Source organism: Lolium rigidum, chromosome 3 (genome assembly GCF_022539505.1).
Source record: "Lolium rigidum isolate FL_2022 chromosome 3, APGP_CSIRO_Lrig_0.1, whole genome shotgun sequence".
In the NCBI taxonomy this organism is placed as follows: domain Eukaryota; kingdom Viridiplantae; phylum Streptophyta; class Magnoliopsida; order Poales; family Poaceae; genus Lolium; species Lolium rigidum.
Genome location: NC_061510.1, coordinates 191,733,160 through 191,745,812, shown reverse-complemented (window position 1 = coordinate 191,745,812; position 12,653 = coordinate 191,733,160).

The window sequence follows — 12,653 nt, the reverse complement described above, 5'->3', positions numbered from 1 at the left end:
CGAACTAGTGCACCTATACATCTGACAAGTGTATTAGGTGTGTTGGGGACAGAAGGGACTTCTTGTATCTTAATTGCAGGGTTGCTTGAGAGGGATATCTCTGACCTCTACCTCCCTGAGTTCGATAAACCTTGGGTGATTCACTTAAGGGAAACTTGCTGCTCGTTCTACAAACCCCCGCTCTTGGAGGCCCAACAACTGTCTACGAGGAATAGAAGCGTGCGTAGACATCAAGGTATTTTCTGGCGCCGTTGCCGGGGAGGTAAGGTAAAAGGTATTCACATCCTCTGACTACTAAGATATTTCCTAGCACTGTTGCCGGTGTGTGAGTGCTCGAAGGTATTTCCTTTAGATCCTGCTCGAAGGCTTAATGGAAAACAACAACAAAATGAGAGATCTTTATGAACTTTATCTTGAATTAGGACATGATGTGTTTGAAGAGAGAATTAAAAAACCCATGGAACTTTATATGCATGCTAATGGGAATGTTATTAGTATGAATTTATAAGCTGCATACAGCAGCCAACATAGCATAGATATATTCACGACGGATCCAACGGTGAGTACCGATAGATACAACATAAGCTACATTTTACATGAATTTAAGCTGCTCTACAGATAGAGCAGTCACATACAGAGAGTGAAGTACGCACGTTCAACGCCTCCAGGTAGCGCCTGTGACTCGCTTGGAGGTTGCGCAGGTGAATCCCAAGTGCTTTGTGTTTGGCCACAAACGCATGAAAGTTCACGGTCGTTCCTACTCTAGCGCCGCATCTGCCAATGGATTGAGCATGGTTCACCAGGGAGTTGAAGTCGGTGGCGTGGAGCTTCCTGTTGCAGAAGGGGCACTTCTAAATGCCTCGAGCAAAAGGGGCCATCGTAATGGCCGGACTGCAGCCTCCTGAGGACGTCACGAGTCTTGGTGTGGAAGGACTCGTCGTCGCTGTCGACGTCGCTGCTCTGCACCTGTCACGTAGCACCAAAGATCGTGCAAAAAACACGGAGTCAATTGCAACGATGATGGAACAGAGAGTTAGCAAAAGATCATGCATGATAATATGGGCTCAAAAAAAAGAGGTAGCCTCAGTTACATTGGACACACTTATGGGCCCAAAATCACTAGTGTAGCTATGAAGATGCATGGTTTTGCACTCAAACCCCTTTGCAAAACATCTTCGCCAAAAACATAGTTTGCATATTTAAATTATATTGTACAAAACACGCATTTTTCATTTTGTAATTCTCTTGTTTGAATCCCTTAGTCTATTTACTATTTATGTGCCCTTGGATTCTTAGTACTAATTAGTTTTGCCCTCAAGTACTGTCACAAATGCTCTCAGAAGCCCAAACTTATCCTGATTGGTGGAGCCGTTGTCACACGGATCGACTCCACGAAGCCCTAACCCTAATCTCCGTCTTATGAAGCCAAGCATGAAGAGAAGTGATTTTGGGTTTCAAACATGGAAATTTCAAAAACCTCCCAAAAGCTTCATTTTAGAGTGACTAAGAAGGATCCATGCTTACCTTTTCATTGCCATGTCTTAAACTTGTTTTAACCTTGGTCAAACCTAGGATTTGACCAAGATTCAAATGGGCATAAAAATTCAGAAAAAATATCAAAAATTGAAAAACTAAATCACATATATAGCCTTCTTATGTCATATAGTAAGCATTCAAGTTGATAAACAAGGTCTAGACATATTCAAACTAGAAAAATCATGTATCTACCCTTAACCATAAACTACTGTCTTATGAAGTCAAACATGAAGAGAAGTGGTTTTGGGTTTCAAACATAAAAATTTCAAGTACCTCCAAAAAGCTTCATTTTAGAGTGACTAATTAAGAATGATTCATGCTTACCTTTCCATTTTCATGTTTTAAACTTGTTTCAATCTTGGTCAAACCTAGGATTTGACCAAGATTCAAATGGGTTTAACAATTAAAAAAATTAGAAAAATGAAAAACCAAAGCACATAGTATTCTTATGTCATATAGTAAGCATTCAATTTGATAAACAAGGTCTATACATATTCAAACCAGAAAAAGCATGTATCTACCCATGCATAACCCTATACTTTGTCTTATGAAGTCAAGCATGAAGATAAGTGGATTTGGGTTTCAAACATGGAAATTTCAAAAACCTCCCAAAAGCTTCATTTTAGAGTGATTAAGAAGGATCCAGGCTTACCTTCTCATTTTCATGTTTTAAACTTGTTTAAATCTTGGTCAAACCTAGGATTTGACCAAGATTCAAATGGGCATAAAAAATTAGAAAAAAATAGAAAAAATGAAAAACCAAAGAACATAGCCTTCTTATGTAATATAGTAAGCATTAGTTGATAAACAAGGTCTAGACATATTCAAACCAAAAAAAATGTATCTACCCCTAACCCTAAACTTTGTCTTATGAAGTCAAGCATGAAGAGAAGTGGTTTTGGGTTTCAAACATGGAAATTTCAAAAACCTCCCAAAAGCTTCATTCTAGAGTGTGACTAAGAAGGATCCATGCATGATTATGATGTAGCCCTACCCAAGGTCGATACTACATCAAGACCGACAAGCCCTCCTCGTGGTCCAATGACACGAGCTCGAGCCCAAGCCCTACGCCAAGAGGTGAATTCGCTCCTCTCCATGTATGCTTTTGACACTCCTTTGGATGGCTTGCTACTTCATGCCAATACCCTATGTTCAATCGGGTACATCGACCAAGAAGCGAGCCATGAAGTCCAAGCCAATGGAGAGAGAGCTGGAAATGAAGAAGATGGAGCTACGGCGCCCAGCCGGAACTTCCGCCCTCCGGGACCGGAACTTCCGGCCGGATGCCTCCCGGATGCTCTCAAGATGCTTCCCGGCGCCCGAGAAACGGGGTCCAGCGCGGAACTTCCGCCCCCAAGGACCGGAACTTCCGCCCACCGGAACTTCCGCCCAAGTTCCGCCCAAGTTCCGAAAGTCGTCGAAAACCTTACTGGATGTTACTGCGGGACAATGGACGACTTTCGGAACAAGGCCGGAACTTGGCCGGAACTTCCGCCCCGACCGGAACTTCCGCCCCTCCAGACCGGAACTTCCGCCCCTGACCGGAACTTCCGCCCATGATGACCGGAACTTCCGCCCCATCGAACTTCAGCACAACAGCACTTTTAGTTGTAACTTACCCCTTCGCCCCACCTACTATATATAGCCTAGTTGGCTCAGATCCGAGATTCGAGACTTGATGTAAGAGAAACATGAGCTATGCTCCTTCCCGCGGGAAACCCTTCTAGATCTACGAATCTACGAAGTTATCTACTCTTCTAGGCGGTTGATCTCTTCCATTCTAGGAATTCTAGTGTTTTGGATCTTTTGCTTTTGCAATTCTATCTATTTGCACTCTTTTCCTCTTTGGAACTCTATCGATTGCTATTGCCAACCTTTTGTGAGGGATTCTACTCCTTGTGGGTCTTTTTCTTGCAATTCCGTTGGGTTGGTGTATCGGGCCAACGAAGAACAACCGGTTGTGTGTGTGTGTTGCGTTTGTATCTTCGATCCACCCCGCCATCCACCCACGTTCTTCGTGTTCATCCACCTTCCCCCACGAATCCCATCCAAATCCGTGAAGATCGGGCACACCCGTAGGCTTAGCCACATCATATGGTATCCGCAGCTCTTAGGTTGCCACGGATTTGACCCCCACAGCCCCCAATTCCACCAATTTCGCCCAAAAATTTTCTCAAAAAATTTTCCCAAAAAATAGCCCCAAATTGGCCTTGGATCGATCTCGCGATTTGTTGAGTTTTTGGTGGTTTTGGTCCAATAGAAACTTGTCTTTGGTGTTGATCTGCAATTCCCCCACCTTCCCACGGCTTCTAGTGCCAATTTTTCCTCGAATTCGAAGGATTTCGGCCCGGATTTCCGCCCAAATCGACGAACAGCCCGCAGATCCGATTGCGACCGGAAGTTCCGCCCGCGGGACCGGAAGTTCCGCCCGGGACCGGAAGTTCCGCCCCTCGGGACCGGAAGTTCCGCCCGGCCGAAATTTTGACGAGCAACCTTCGTTTTTCGTTTTGGTACTAACCCCCTTGTGTTTGGATTTCGGTTTGTGTGCCATTTCAGCAACCACAAAGCTTCCGCAACATCGACAACGACGACGGCACCCCGAAGATCCAAGCGGTTCTTTTGACACCTCCACCATAGCAAGTACAAGGTCGTCGGCCACCATCATCAAGTGGTATAACTTGCTCCTAACTTGTAGCCTTAGCCTCTTTTGCGTACCTTTCCTATCGAGAGTGGCTTTCTAGTGTTGCGAAGCATTGCGCAAGCGTCCCGACCGTGAGGGTGTGCGTGTGTTGAGCAAAGCTTTGAAGCAAGCTCGTGTGAAAAGATAAGCAAAGAAGTGTGACATACTTACATAGATAGTAGCATCCTTGCATAGTGAGAAAAAGAAAGAAAATACAAAAAGAGAAAAAGAAAAAGTGTGTGAGTGACACCTATACACAAAAGAGTCCAAAGCTTTTAAGCAAAAGAGAGAAAAGAGAAGAGAGGCGTCTTGCGCAAATCTTGTTGCTTCTCAATTTTGCAACCAAGCCACGGTCTCTCTTGTGTTGGCGTGACACCGAGCTAGTAGTCTTCGTTAGGACCAATTTTGTTCGTGCTCATTTTCCAAGTCGCGCTAACCCCATTTTGTCCCACGCGTGTGTTCCACCTTGTGTATGCCTTTTGTGATCACCGCCTTTGACTTGTGACTTTTGGATCTTACCCACTTTTGACAATAGACTTTTCGTTTGGTTCTTCCATTTGGCCTTCCACAACCATACCTAACACCATATAGAGTTTTGTTTTTGTGTGTGTAACCGGTTGTTCCTCACCTTGATACATTTTCCCAATTTTGTTGTGAGTCTTTGACTTCCTTGTGAGTTTTTCCTCTAACCCCACAACATAGTTCTTGTTTTAGTTGTAACCATGTCTAGTGGAGAGGGGAACCAACTACCGATGACACGGCACCAACATTGGATCGCTACTCAAGCCGTCAACAAGAGTATCCATGACCTCACGGCAAGGATTGATGAGACCGTTGCACGCTATGAAGAACGAGCTCAAGTGCAACGACGGGACCTCAATGTCCAAGTGCAAGACATCCATGACAAACTCGATGCTCAAGCTCATGATATGAGGGCCACACTTGCTACTCAAGGTCAACAAAACATGGCGAGCATGAGAAGGCAAGAAGAAAGAATGGCACGCCTTGAGCAAGCTATTGCCACCATCGCCAACAACCGAAGCCAACACTCAAGGTCTTCACGCTCTCATAGTTCAAGGCACCGGGCTTCATCTCCGTCTTACAATGCTTCTAATGAAGACCCACACCACCATAATGTGGATGCTCAAGTTCTTCAACAACAAGCTCGAGATGTGGAGCAAGCACGTGCTCAACTTGAACAAGAGAGGCTACAACAAGCAAATCGTGAAGCTCAATTCCAAGAGGAACAACAACGTCTTCGTCATGATCAAGCTCTCCTTCATGCACGTGAGCAAGAACGTCTTCGCCAAGAGCAAGAGGCACGTCAACAACAAGGGCAACCTCGCCCTTCTCAAGTGGCCCATGCTCAAAGGCATCCACAACATGACGCCGAACAAGAAGTGAACCAAGAACGCCAAATCATCAATATTGATGCTCCTCAAGATGATGGCGCAAGAAGAAACAACAATGACAATAGAAGACACAATCCTCTCAATCATCGAGCTCGTCAAGCTCCTCATGCTCCTCAAGGTGAAGCAAGGCGCCACAATGAAGAAGACGCCCCAAGTGAAGCTAGTGTCATGCCACACCCCCGGCAACCTCATGGAAGGCGTCCCCCTCCTCCAAACCGCCGCAATGAAAATGAGGATCATCCTCCACAACCTCGCAACCATAATGAGGATGAAGATGATGCAAGACCTATACCTCGACGCAATGATCGTAATGAGGAAGAAATCTTTGGGAAGCTCAAGTTCACCATGCCCAAGTTCCAAGGAGAGGAAGACCCCGATGCATACTTGTCTTGGGTCCTCAAGGTTGACAAGATATTCCGCATCCACAACTTCTCCGAAGCAAAGAAAGTAGCTATGGCATCACTTGAATTTGAGGGATATGCAAATGTTTGGTGGGAAGAAGTGAACAAGAAGCGTGACAAGGAAGACTTAGATCCCATTGATACATGGGAAGAGATGCAAGAAGTCATGCACAAACGCTTTGTGCCCACCCACCACAAGCGTGACCTCTTCAACAAGCTCACGCAACTCAAGCAAAGCTTCAAGTCCGTTGAGGAGTACTACAAGGAGATGCACATGACCATGATGAGTGCCAATGTGGATGAGCGAGAAGAGCAAACAATGGCAAGATTCTTGAATGGATTGAACATTCCCGTCAAGAGGATAGTGGAGTTCTTGCCTTATACCAACATGGTTGAGTTGCTTCACCAAGCTACAAGGGCCGAGCGCCAAGTGCGAGAAGACATAGCAAGTGCAAAAACAAAGTCCTTCTTCGCCGCAAGAAATGCAACAAATGACTCCGCAAGCACCAAGAATACAAGTGATAGTTCCTCCAAGGATCCTCCCAAGCAAACGAAGAGTGCCTTCAAAACAACAAGCTTCAAGCCGGATCAATCAACTATGTCCTCCAAAGCTTCCACGGGATCTAGTAACATCACTTGCTTCAAGTGTGGTGCTCAAGGACATAAATCCTTTGAATGCAAGAACACAAGAGTTATGATAACTCGAGATGATGGCAATGTGGAATACTTAAGTGAAGATGCATATGAAGCCTTGGTGCAAGCCGCAACAACACTTGAAGGTGAGGAGTTGGAAGATCAAGAACAAGTCCTATGTGTGCATGATGCAAGCCCATCACTTGTGGTGACCAAAGTGTTGACAACACATGCACTCCCCAATGAAGAACAAAGGTGCAACATCTTCCAAACAAGAGCCGGAATCAATGGCAAGTCAATAAAGGTTATCATCGATGGAGGGAGTTGCCACAATCTTGCAAGCACCGACCTATGCTCCAAGCTCAACCTTACACTCCGGAAACACCCCCACCCTTACCATGTGCAATGGCTAAGTGACAATGGAAATTTCAAGATACAACACACCGTCTCCATATCCTTCAAGATTGGCGCCTATGAAGATACCGTTGATTGTGATGTAGTGCCCATGACGGTGTGCCACATGCTACTTGGTCGCCCTTGGCAATATGACAAAAGAGCAAACCATGATGGCTACACAAATGCCTATAGCTTCAAGGTTGGCGACAAGTCTTTCATCCTACGCCCAATGACTCCTAGCCAAGAAATTGCCGACAATGCAAAGGCTTTAGCGAGGGCTACGAAGCTACTCCCCTAGTGAGATGAGAGGTGAGAGAGTGACCCACCACAAAGAAAGTAAGCGCCACAAGCCATATGTGAGTGAGATGAAGTGTGCCCTCATAGCCACCAAGAGTGAGATGAGAGAAGTGCACCACAACCCATCCACCAAATTGCACTATGTGCTCATTTGCAAGGGGCCACCCTCGGAGACTAACAACTTAACAACATTTCCTTCGTCTTTGTTGTCTCTTTTGAAGGAATTCCAAGATGTCTTCCCCGACGAGCTTCCTCATGGACTACCATCGCTTCAAGGCATAGATCACCACATCGATTTCATGCAAGGCGCCACACTACCAAAAGGTACCACTCACCACACCAACACCGACGAACAAGAGGAAATGCAACGTCCTACTCATGATTGTCAAGCACACGGGTATGTTCATGAAATCCTTAACCCACGCGGGGTTCCAACAATTCTTGTCATGCCTTTGGGTTGTTCCTTTGTTTCGCCACTCGTTTGGCGTCTTATGCAACATCTCTTGAAACATCTTGTTGACAAAAGTGGACTTGATGATATCCTCATGTGTCCCATGAACCTCAAGGACCATATTATATATGTGAGAGAGACCTTATGCATCTTATGGCCGTTGGCACACAAAAAGTTGATTTCCTTTGGATTTGCGATTTCCTCTATGGGCATTGAAGTGAATTATTCGACCTTTGGGGATATACATAAGCGGCACACGCCAACCACAATTGCCCAAGCTCGATGTTTCCATACCATTGCCACTTTCCATACTCGCTTCATGAAAAACATTAGCACCATTTTTGGCCTTTTGAATGTTCCGTTTGTTTGGGACAACGCTACACAACACCCTTTTTGTGACTTGCAAATGAGACTTCCCTATACATCACTTCTTGTCCCACAAAACATTGACTACACCGACACAATTTTTGTTCCCATTTTTGCCAAGTTTTCCGCGGAAAAAGAATTGGTTGATTTCCATTTGCATGATGATTTCTTGTCCAATGCAAAGTTGCTTTTACCCAAGTTCTTGTTCGGAAGCCACATCCCACCACCAATTATTCATGAGAGCACCAACATGGACTCCGACAAGCGCGCCATCACCATGAAGAAACTACATGAAGACACACGAACCATCATACAAGAACATGTACTTCGTCAAGCTACCCGCCTCAACTCCAAGAAGAAGGGACGAGACATGACACTTACCATGCTCTCTAAACACCACCATGACAACAAGATGATGAGAGACATCAAGCTTCCATGCATACAACGCCCCATTTGTTTTCAAGCTAAGTCCATCTCCAACCCCTATACCCATGCTCCAACTTTTGATGTGGTAGCTAGACTCCATCCTTTAGATCAATGCAAGCCATGCTCTCGAACGGTTAATGCTTCACACATGCATACATTGTTGCTTAGGGAGAACATCCGACTACAAGGACTACAAACAACCATCGCCACGGACCAACACATGTGCTTCATGAACTCCAATGGTACAACCCTCAAGACCAAGTACAACATCAACATCAAGGATAGGATGCCATGTCAAGGAGATGAAGACACTTTAGAGTCGAGGACGACTCTTTCCCAAGGGGGGGGAGATGATGTAGCCCTACCCAAGGTCGATACTACATCAAGACCGACAAGCCCTCCTCGTGGTCCAATGACACGAGCTCGAGCCCAAGCCCTACGCCAAGAGGTGAATTCGCTCCTCTCCATGTATGCTTTTGACACTCCTTTGGATGGCTTGCTACTTCATGCCAATACCCTATGTTCAATCAGGTACATCGACCAAGAAGCGAGCCATGAAGTCCAAGCCAATGGAGAGAGAGCTGGAAATGAAGAAGATGGAGCTACAGCGCCCCAGCCGGAACTTCCGCCCTCCAGGACCGGAACTTCCGGCCGGATGCCTCCCGAGATGCTCTCAAGATGCTTCCCGGCGCCCGAGAAACGGGGTCCGGCCGGAACTTCCGCCCCCAAGGACCGGAACTTCCGCCCCCGGAACTTCCGCCCAAGTTCCGCCCAAGTTCCGAAAGTCGCCGAAAACCTTACTGGATGTTACTGCGGGACAATGGACGACTTTCGGAACAAGGCCGGAACTTGGCCGGAACTTCCGGCCCTGACCGGAACTTCCGCCCCTCCAGACCGGAACTTCCGCCCCTGACCGGAACTTCCGCCCATGATGACCGGAACTTCCGCCCCATCGAACTTCAGCACAACAGCACTTTTAGTTGTAACTTACCCCTTCGCCCCACCTACTATATATAGCCTAGTTGGCTCGGATCCGAGATTCAGACTTGATGTAAGAGAAACATGAGCTATGCTCCTTCCCGCGGGAAACCCTTCTAGATCTACGAATCTACGAAGTTATCTACTCTTCTAGGCGGTTGATCTCTTCCATTCTAGGAATTCTAGTGTTTTGGATCTTTTGCTTTTGCAATTCTATCTATTTGCACTCTTTTCCTCTTTGGAACTCTATCGATTGCTATTGCCAACCTTTTGTGAGGGATTCTACTCCTTGTGGGTCTTTTTCTTGCAATTCCGTTGGGTTGGTGTATCGGGCCAACGAAGAACAACCGGTTGTGTGTGTGTGTTGCGTTTGTATCTTCGATCCACCCCGCCATCCACCCACGTTCTTCGTGTTCATCCACCTTCCCCCACGAATCCCATCCAAATCCGTGAAGATCGGGCACACCCGTAGGCTTAGCCACATCAGATTACCTTTTCATTTTCATGTTTTACACTTGTTTAAATCTTGGTCAAACATAGGATTTGACCAAGATTTAAATGGGCATAACAAATTCGAAAAAAATCAAAAAATGAAAAACCAAAGCACATATATAGCCTTCTTATGTCATATAGTAAGCATTCAAGTTGATAAACAAGGTCTAGACATATTCTAACAAGAAAAATCATGTATCTACACCTAACCATAAACTCTGTCTTAAGTGGTTTTAGGTTTCAAACATGGAAATTTCACAAACCTCCCAAAAGCTTCATTTTACAGTGACTAAGGAGGATCCAGGCTTACCTTTTCATTTTCATGTTTTAAACTTGTTTAAATCTTGGTAAATCCTAGGATTTGGCCAAGATTCAAATGGGCATAAAAAATCAGAAAAAATGAAAAACCAAAGAACATAGCCTTCTTATGTCATATATATAGTAAGCATTCAAGTTGATAAACAAGGTCCAGACATATTCAAACCAGAAAAAGCATGTATCTACCCCTAACCCTAATCTCTGTCTTATGAAGCCAAGCATGAAGAGAAGTGGTTTTGGGTTTCAAACATGGAAATTTCACAAACCTCACAAAAGCTTCAATTTACAGTGAATAAGAAGGATCCAGGCTTACCTTCTCATTTTCATGTTTCTAACTTGTTTAAATCTTGGTCAAACCTAGGATTTGGCCAAGATTCAAATGGGCATAAAATTTTAGAAAAAAATAAAAAATAAAAAACCCAATGCACATAGCCTTCAAATGTCATATAGTAAGCATTCAAGTTTATAAACAAGGTCTAGACATATTCAAACCAGAAAAATCATGTATCTACCCCTAACCCTAAACTCTGTCTTCCGAAGTCAAGCATTAAGAGAAGTGGTTTTGGTTTCAAACATGGAAATTTCAAAAACCTCCCGAAAGCTTCATTTTAGAGTGACTAAGAAGGATCCATGCTTACCTATTGATTTTCATGTTTTAAACTTGTTTAAACCTTGGTCAAACCCAGGATTTGACCTATTTAATCATAGATTCATAGCTCGATTTTTTAATTTTTTATTATTACTATGCAGCACATGTGTGTTTGCCCGTCAAGTGAAACTCGGAGGAAGAGGGATCACACGGAAGGAGAAGAAGGGACAGCAGTCACGCGGCCCCTCTTATTTATGGTGTCTATCCTTTTTCTGGTTGTGCAGGGTTTGTCAGTGCGCAGGAGGTGCGAGGCTGCGAGCGAGCGAGCGAGGAGGCCTAGAAGAGAATGAGAGATTTTTTTCTTGTGTGCGTGAGAGGGACAACCGAAGGACCCAGAGACTTCCAGTACGCATCCTGGTGCGTCTTCTCTTGACAAAGAAGATTGCTGGGAGTTTGCGTACCTACTGCACGTGACTTGTGCTCACTGATGTGTGGGACCTCATGCATGGTCACGTAAGTGACATACCTGTTGGTGTGAAAACTCGGGTGATTATTATACAGTATTAGTACCAAGTTTCCTATGGATTCAAGGTAAGAAAGCCAAGTTAACTCAATTACATGACATTATTTTTCCCATGAAGCCAAGTTAACTCATCTATCAATTGCTACATTTTTGAGTGACTAAGAAAGATCCAGGCTTACTCTTTCTTTTTCATGTTTTAAACTTGTTTAAATCTTGTCAAACCTAGTATTTGACCAAGATTCAAATGGGCATACAAAATTCGAAAAATTCAAAAAAAAATGAAAAACCAAAGCACATAGTCTTCTTATGTCATATAGTACGCATTCTACTTGATAAACAAGGTCTAGACATATTCAAACCAGAAAAATCATGTATCTACACCGTAACCCTAAACCTTGTATTTGTGGGCTTGAATATAGTATAACAGTTCAAACCTAGGATTTGACCAAGATTCAAATGGGTATAACAATTCAAAAAAATCAGAAAAATGAAAAACCAAAGCACATAGTATTCTTATGTCATATAGTAAGCATCCAAGTTGATAAACAAGGTCTATACATATTCAAACCAGACAAATCATGTATCTACCCCCTAACCCTAAACTATGTCTTATGAAGTCAAGCATGAAGAGAAGTGATTTTGGGTTTCAAACATGGAAATTTAAGAAACCTCCCAAAAGCTTCATTTTAGAGTGACTAAGAAGGATCTAGGCTTACCTTTTCATTTTCATGTTTTATACTTGTTTAAATCTTGGTCAAACCTGGGATTTGACCAAGATTCAAATGGGCATAAACATTCAGAAAAAATCAAAAAATGAAAACCAAAGCACATATATAGCCTTCTTATGTCAGATATATATAGTAAGCATTCAAGTTGATGAACAAGGTCTAGACATATTCAAAACAGAAAAAGCTTGTATCTAGCCCCTAACCCTTAACTTGTCTTATGAAGTCAAGCATGAAGAGAAGTGGTTTTGGGTTTCAAACATGGAAATTTCAAAAACTTCCCAAAAGCATAATTTTTGAGTGACTAAGAAGGATCCAAGCTTACCTTTTATTTTTCAGGATTTTTGCTTGTTTAAATCTTGGTCAAACATAGGGGTTGACCAAGATTCAAATGGGTATAAAAAAATAAAAAAACGCGCATATCCTTTTT